This window comes from Hemitrygon akajei, chromosome 7, assembly GCF_048418815.1.
Source record: "Hemitrygon akajei chromosome 7, sHemAka1.3, whole genome shotgun sequence".
NCBI classification, from domain to species: Eukaryota; Metazoa; Chordata; class Chondrichthyes; order Myliobatiformes; family Dasyatidae; genus Hemitrygon; species Hemitrygon akajei.
Genome location: NC_133130.1, coordinates 81,205,745 through 81,214,141, shown reverse-complemented (window position 1 = coordinate 81,214,141; position 8,397 = coordinate 81,205,745). Strand labels below are relative to the sequence as shown.

Here is an 8,397-nt window from a genome sequence, read left to right as displayed (position 1 = left end):
TAAATAGAAACATTGAAACCTTGAAAACCTACAGCACAATAGATGGGATGGAACTGAAATTCTATTGGTCAGCCATCCAGTAGTTGTAGATTCCATCCAGTTGAAAGTGCAGACCCTGATCCTGATTCCATATTGTGGTTTACTCCAAATCCAGCCAAATGACAAATTCCTGCTCCACAAGCACAGATCTAAACTGACCTACAACGCTGTGGATATTGTGGAATGCAATCAAATACCTGAAGGCTGGAAGCATGAATTCCTAGTCCACAATTCAAAATCATGATAGCTGCCTTTGTGATGATGGAGATATTCTACTAGACCTCAGAATGCCGAAGAAGATGAAAATTCCCAGCCTAAAGCATCCTGCTCACTTGACGGCCTTCTGAGCTTTCCAACTCATCAGAATGCTGAGGTAGGATGAAAAGCTGGCATGGCTGGGTGATGCCATTATTTGCATCCCTTTTGCTAAGCTCTTTCTGGAGATGTCAGAATCCTTAGAAAAGTGCTCAATATAGGTACAGAATGAGCATACATTCAACCAGTTGATATCACATCAGATTCCATACCAACTTTAGAGAAAACAGAAACTCATTTTTTATAAATTAGGATCAGGAGGCCGCAATTCAGTGTTAGGCTTTGCTACTTTGGAACATTAGAGTCAATTTTCCATGTTAATGTGAAACTGAAAAGCTGTTTTAACTTTGCCCATGCATCCCCCAACAGCATCCCTGCCACCAGGGAAATAATTTTAATAAAGGATTCCCATATAGATCTCCATCTAGGAACAGTGTAAGAAAATAGTCTTTCAGCCAGATTATTTGCACACCCTGCCAGAGACGCACTAAGGGAAGTGGCTATAATTACTCATGCAGACTCTTGTCACAGTGAGTCTGAATACTTTCTTTGATCTAGTTTTAAGTGCTGGCCAGACTAAAGGAGAAAATGTCTTTATCTACCAGTTATAAATGTCTGGCTGTCTGGGTTAAGATGCTATTAAGCACAGTGTACTTTCTTTCATAATTCACTACCCAGTTGGCAGCTTCATTCAGTGTGGCCAAGAGCATAACTGTTGAAATATTGGAAGTGTTCCATTGATGGAAGAGAGTGCTTTTTGAAATTGGAATTAAGCTACATTGGTTAAGCAATGCTGTATCCAGTACGCATTATATCTGACTAGATTGGTGGATACCGCCAGTGTCAAGATCCTTGACTGTATATTATTGTGCATAATGGCAAGATCATAGAACAATAAGAAAAGTATCTAGAAAATCTTCTTTCAAGGTTGTTGTTGTGTGGTGAACTACATATACCTGTCTGGTCACGCCCCCCCCCCCCCCCCCCCCGCTGACTGCTCCTGTGGCTCCTCCCCCAGACCCCGGTATAAAGGCAATTGGAGGCACAGCCCCAGCCTCAGTCTCCAGGATGTTGTGTGGTGGTCGCTTGCTGCTTGTGCTTTCTTCCAGCCAATAAAAGCCTACCTTAACTCACGTCTCTGAGAGTTATTGATGGTGCATCACGTTGTTGCCTCAGAATTAAATTTGGATTCCAGCTTTTCATTTCCAAACCTTTCTGCTAAGATCCAAAGAGAAACCCTTCTTTGGAGGCAGCACTATTTCCACAGATCATTGACACACTTACCTGGAGATCATATATTTCAAAATCACTGTAGCTGTTTCTGAATCAACATTACACACGATATTGTCCATTTTAAGATTAGGCCTTGTTTTACAAAATAGTGTTCGTTTGAGGTGTAGAATTAATCTGAAAGGATATTGATATTGATGTTAACTCTATATTGTATTTTTCAGCAACATTTCATATTTTATCACTTCATCCCTATATCTGAGTATCTTCTCCTTGCCATCTCTTGATGACGTTAATTGTTAGTAAGCTGTGCTTCTGTGGAGACCTTGGAAACCTACCATTTCCTCTTAATATGGAAGCCAGGATAATGGAATATATGGAATATTCAGCCATGGGCAATATTGAGCCTGAAGACTTTTTCAACCAACGTCACATATAATTCTTTGAACATAGAAAAAGAAATCTAACTGGTCATATTTTAAATATTTTTAAAGAGCAATTATGGTGCTTTTGATACTACCCTTTCGTGGCTCACTATGAAGCAGAAGCCCAACTGGTGACCTTCTTGGTTTGCTCTATCAATGACAGAGTTATATGTGCCAAAGCCAATTATTTGATTGTGCTTTCTTCAGCTTGCAAGAAGGTGCTGGATTTAAGCTCCACTTCTGAATACTAAGCAAGACTACATCCCATAAAATTGACGTAGGTTTTGATGCAGAACTGCACAGTCTGAGGTGCTATCTTTTGGATGGGATGTCAAAACAAGGTTATAGATGTTGTAGGTAGAAAGGATTCACAGAGAGACCTTCAGAACAAACTTTCTTTATTATTAGCTGACATCAGCAATGAAGTTCCTCAAGCTGATCAAATGCCAACCGAATTCAAAGTTTTCTTTGTTCTTATAGTATTTCTTATCTATATTTTCCCCTTTATCTGTCATTGGCAGGTGCTGCGTATACATAAAGTAAGATAAGTTCTTTGCAGTGTCAAGCTTCAATACTGATGCGTTAGGTGAGCGTCATGCTTCAGCGCCTTGTGTGCTACATGAGCCATGTTCAATTCCATCTTTACCTTGTATGCACAATGACAAACTCCTGCCCTTTAGTTTATGGAATCGTTGCTCAGCTAGTAACCAGACATGGGCTTATAATGGTTCCCTTCAGCCTGCAACTTGTGGTTCAGGTTGTCTTGAACCATTTCCAGCTACTCTTGTCTGGTACCATCCCTGCAGAGTTCCCCTTTATCTCTCTGCTACAACACTCTCCTATTCTCAGTTGTAATGCTACAGAGACATTTCACTGTTCGCTACTGCATTATACACTTAGATGAATATACAAGATGACAAAGATTTCAAAAAAGAGACTTATCTTCTGCAACATAGCCATTATTTATTATGGAATCAACATAAATGAAATAGTTTATATTGTCATTAACATAATGCTGTTTTTGGGAGCTTGCTGTGTGCAAATTGCCTGCTTAATTTAAAATAGTCGTTAAACTTCAGAAGTACTTCATGGTTGTAAATTGCTTTGAGTCATCCAGGATTATTAAATTGACTAAATAAATTCAATTCTTTCTTAAAATGTACCGTGTGTTCTATGTTAAAACACATAACAATGTCAAGGATTATTTGAAATAATTTATTCACTGCAATCTTCCTAATCAGCCTTGATTTTAGGTTCGGCTGCATGGTAAAAACAACTTATCTTCTTGTACAAATCAACCAACTGGTAAACAGACGTCATCAAACCATTGTGTAGCTGTTAAAATGTGACCCATTCATTTAATAAAAATTACAAAGCCTGTTACCTGTTGGGTTGCCTTGATTAAATAAACAAAATATCAGAATTACAACCAAGTTTATTATCACTGACATATGTTAGGCTATTTGTTGTTTTTGTGGCAATAGTACAGAGCAATACATTAAAAAATTACTATAAGTTACAATGACATTATATATTAAAAATAAATAATTGGTGCAAAATTGGAGGTAGCGTTCATGGGTTAAAGGCCTAATCAGGCTTCTGATGGTGGAAGGGAAGGGGCTGCTTCTAAAAAACTGAGTGTGTGTCTTCAAGTTCCTGTTTCTCCTCTTTGATAGTAGCAATGAGAAGTGCACATGTCTTGGATGGTGAGGGTCCTTAATGATGGATGGCATCTTCTTGAGGCATCGCCTGTTGAAGGTGTTCTCAAGGGTGGGAAGTCTAGTGCCCGCAATGAAGCTGGCAGAGCTTACAAACTTCTGCAGTTTTTTCCCAGTCCTATGCATTGCTATCTCCATACCACATAGTGATGCCAGTGGTCAGAATGCTCTCGTGTAGAAATTTGCTAGAAAATATATCCATGAAATTTCAAGTGCCACTGGAACTATCATCAAGAGTTACTTGTTCTTTATTAATTGTACAGGCATATCCTATTCCAGAACTCATGGGAATATGATTTATTTTAGTTATCATTGTAGATCTATCTGTTGTTCTAATTTGTATGTATTCATACTTTGTGAGCAGTATTGACATAGATTTTTGCGGTTTAAAATATATTTACATGCGTTTGGCAAGTTGCTTGAGATTTTACTACAATAACTATAATATTTCAAGCAGAATTGCCAATGTTATGGGATACTGACTTCATTCAATGAACTCCTGTTAGCCTCAACATTTTCAGAATCTGTCCAAGACGTAGTGCACCAGACAAGGGATTAATTCATTAATTAAAATAAAAAAACAAGCACTGTGGAGGACAGAAGTCAGATATGAAAGCAAAAATGGTGGAAAGGCACAGCACACAGGAAACAACTACTGAGCTAGAAAATGAGTTGATACGATCATTGGAAGACATTCACCTCAGGCAAGATGCTTTAGAGGTCGATAATGAGATATGTTATTAGACCACTATCTTTGCCCAGCTGTATTAAGTCCCTTCATTAATAATCAGAAGTGGGGATGTTGGCCAGTGTTCACTTTATTTGCATTTCGTTAGTTGAGCATCCAGGCCTGTAAGACCTGGAAAATATCAAGATGTACACTACTAAGTACTAGGAAACTATGGACCAGTTAGTCTGACCTCAGTGGTGGGGAAGATGCTGGTGTCAATCATTAAGTATGAATTCTCAGGGTACTTGGAGGCACATGATAAAATAGGTTGTAGAGAACATGGTTTTCTCAAGGGAAGATCTTGTCAGACCAATCTGTTGGAATTCTTTGAAGAAGTTACAAGCAGGATAGACGAAGCAAAATCAGTGGAGCAGACGTGATGGGCCAAGTGGCCTAATTCTGCCCCTATATATTATGGTCTTATGGTAAGTGCCAGCTATTGGCCATCTGAAGTAAGAGACAATCAAACTAAATCCATGTGGCAATAACATTATTATGTTTGCATATACTGGGAATCTTCACTAACCAATCACTTAACTGAATACACTACAAAAATATTTTGGTGACAGGGCTAGTACAAAGTTCAGTTGACTCATCTCTTCAGTCTCCAAAGCTTTTCTATCACAAAAGAATAAATTTTGAATATTGCTGAAATTCTCTTCTCTGAAAGGATAGATGAAAGTAGAGTAGTAGATGTTGTGTCTATGGATTTTGGTATTGCCTTTGACAAGGTCCTGTCTTCCAGTCTGATCTGGATGGTTAGCTCACATGGATTCAGGAGGAAGCTAGTGAAGTGGATTCAGAATTGGCTTGATGATAGGAAGAAGAGGGCGATAGCGAAAGGTTGATTCTCAGAGTGGAGGCCAGTGACTAGTGGGGTACCCCAGGGATTAGTGGTGTTATATTTTTCTGCATTGGGGAAAATATAAGATTTGAAATAACCTTTTAAAAATCCAGTAAGCATTTAAGACAAACTTTTTAAAACAAAATCCTGGCCGATTAATTATAAAGTAAATGTTAATAGATAAAAGAATATAAAGCAAATTGAATAGCAGGAACTGGGACTAGATAAAACTGAAATCAAATCCGTATAAAATTTTGTAAAGAAGTTAAAGTTGTGGAAAAACCAGCTTGCAATTCTTCTATGACATTAAAACATTAAATAAATATTAAATACAATGATAGCGAGTCTATCTCGAAGAGCGTTATTACAATAATGGCGATTTTACCTTACTGCGTGGTTGAAGTATTTAAAAGATTTGTCTAGGAATAGTGTACATATTATACACGCCTAGCCATGATTTGCACATCCAGCCTGTCTCGGTAATTGCTCTGAATGATACTTCCACTTCATTTCTTCTGATGCCCTTTACTGAAGAATATACACGTCGCCATGTAAACACATTGGGGACCCGTAGTTGCAAACATCACCGCTGCCGAGCTACGGAATTTCTAGTGATTACGGTGCATTATGTACGCGGCCGGCGGTTAAAACTATCAGCATCGGTTTTATTTTCAAATCTTGCACTGCCAGGAATGGAGATACTGCCTGTCGCTTTAAAAGCTGAATTTCCAAGACAGAAACTGAGGCGTCATTTCCTGAATTTATTTGTATTCAGGTCCGTGGAGAGCATCAGTCCAATCACGCTTCTCGCAATATCGTTAAAGATGAATTATTAATAGACCCCAACTTTGCATCGGGTCAATAATTTGCCACGGGCATCCCACACATCAATGGGATTGCTCTATAGTTTGGTGCTGCGCCCAGATGTAGGGTGCAACTGAATCAGATTGTAAATAAAAGCTATTAGGCATTCTTTTAATATGCTTTCTGGTTTGAAGAACCTCTTTCCTTCACCGTGTAACGAGATCACTGCAGAGCAAAGTCAGTGAAGATGGATTTGTCAGGATACTCTCCCGCCCCCATTCTGGCCCTAAAGTGCTGCAGTTAATACAGCGATGTGCGTGCTCGCGTGTTGCACCCACAAAAGCATCGTCTCGCCTCAGAGCAACTGTTAAGTTCAAAATACGCTGGAAATTAGAAACTTAAAAAGCAAGAAAGTGCCGGAAATACTTCGCAGTGAGTAACTATTATCTGAAACGCAGGATCAGAATCGGGGCTTTCGGAAGGGACTAGGGTTGATAGTAAATAAATCGTAGAACTATGGGGAAAGAGCGGGAGGACGGAGCTTACAGAGTTCAGCATGGACGCAGGGGGCTGAGCGGCATAACGATTGGGTAATACGATGTTGGGCCGGACTAATTCCCTGCACTGGGGTATTAAACCATCGAATAGTGACGTTAGGTCTAAATGGGGGTATATATGAGAGACTAAATTACATCACACAATTTACGCAACGCCTTTACCTCGAAAAATGTCCCGAGAGAACATTAGTGCACAATGAACAATTAACATTTCAAGCAAAGGGGATTAAGTTTTTATTTCACAATAAATAATTCATGCTGTAGCAATTTGTTTCAGATTGTTATCATATCTGCTATTTTAATGCATCACGTTCAGCACAGTGCATAGTGCGCTGAGGCTTCTTTTTAAGAATTCAGACAGCGTCGGGGGCATTCCCATTCAGATCTGCCCCCGCTGCGAAATAAATGACACACCTGAAAACATGTATTGAAACTCAGCAGCGGTCTTTTAAGTAATTAAATAGCGCTTGCATATAACACGCGCAAACACACACATTCAAGTATCATCAATGCAAAGCTTGGAGATCTAATGTCCATTTCCAGTTGATCTGGTCCGGTGACAGACGCTCTGAAACAAGGGGAGGAGAGAAATCCCGAGAGCAGCTGTGATGACTCAAAGCCAGTGCCTGATGCTTGTCGCTCAGCCAAGGCTATATAAAGCCCTGACGTCAAAGGCGGACATGCTCGATGGGAACTAGACCGGTTGCCATTGAAGAAAGGGAGAGAGGGTGTGGGGAGGAAAAAGGCACTAGTACTTGCTATATTCACACACACACGCATACACACACTGCAGAAGGCGGCAAAACCACCACAGCAGCATAATTCGTGCCCCACCGCGGATTCCCTCTTTCTCTCCGAACTCACCAGCATTTACAGCGGTGGACCAGCCCGAAGTTGGAAGCTGAATCCATATTTTTATTTCTACAAATCAGGTAAGGAAATCCAGGCAAAGTTGTGCGGCTCTTTCTCCATGTATACTCTCCTAACAGAAAATCTGTTTAAGCAAGTGAGTGCAGTCTTTGTCGTTGGGTGTGGAATTTTATGTTTTAGTTAAACTGCTAGATTTATGAATGTTTATATCTACATAAATTTATATTTTAATGAGGTGGCGACAGTGGGAAGATTTTCTTTGTGAACCAACACCCCCTCCTCGTTTCAATTCTCTAGGGGTGAGCTGCTGGCCACGGCGATTTCAGCACCCTGGATAGCAACACTGACAAATCAATACGCTCTCCGATGAACAAATAAATCCGAGTCAGTATTGTGTTTTTTTTAAACCAAAAATTCAGTTTTGAACAATTTCACTAAAGGTACGCGCAAGATTTACTTTGAAAACAGACAAGGGAAAAGGAACTTTGAAGAGATGAAAGGGCGATAAATATCCATCCTCAGTCTTGCCTAACGCTTCCGAAATATGGGACAGAATTTGACTCGCTGCAGGGCTGTGGTTTCGTAACCACCTTTCACTGTTAGGTCCCCCGTGTCTGTTTTATTTCTCTATGTCCTGTGAAACGGGAAAATTTTGAGCCAGTTCTCTTTCCTCTGCGTGCGTGTGCACCTGATGCGCCTTTCTGGGTTCTTTGTTCTTTTTTTGTTTCAAAATTGTAAAACTTCCATGAGCATGCCTCTGATTCACGTACTGGTCTTTGCGTAATTACGTTACATGAAATCCTTCCACGTGGTTCCATGGCCGGGGTGGTGGCGAGGGTAATACGTGGCTTGGTGTAAGTGGGAG

The 8,397-nt window shown here is 40.0% G+C and overlaps 1 protein-coding gene across 5 annotated transcripts in view; it reads left to right on the top strand.

The window, feature by feature from the left end:
- Positions 1-6,192: 6,192 nt before the first annotated feature.
- LOC140730610 (synaptosomal-associated protein 25) overlaps positions 6,193-8,397 on the top strand; it is a 146,564-nt gene continuing 144,359 nt past the window's right edge. For 2 of the 5 annotated variants that reach the window (XM_073051296.1, XM_073051294.1), the window contains exon 1: positions 6,193-6,537. The gene's annotated coding sequence lies outside the window, so the exon portion shown is untranslated. Of the gene's footprint in view, positions 6,538-7,326; positions 7,595-8,397 lie in introns of those variants that run through there. The other 3 variants (XM_073051297.1, XM_073051295.1, XM_073051293.1) reach the window with 3 other exon arrangements.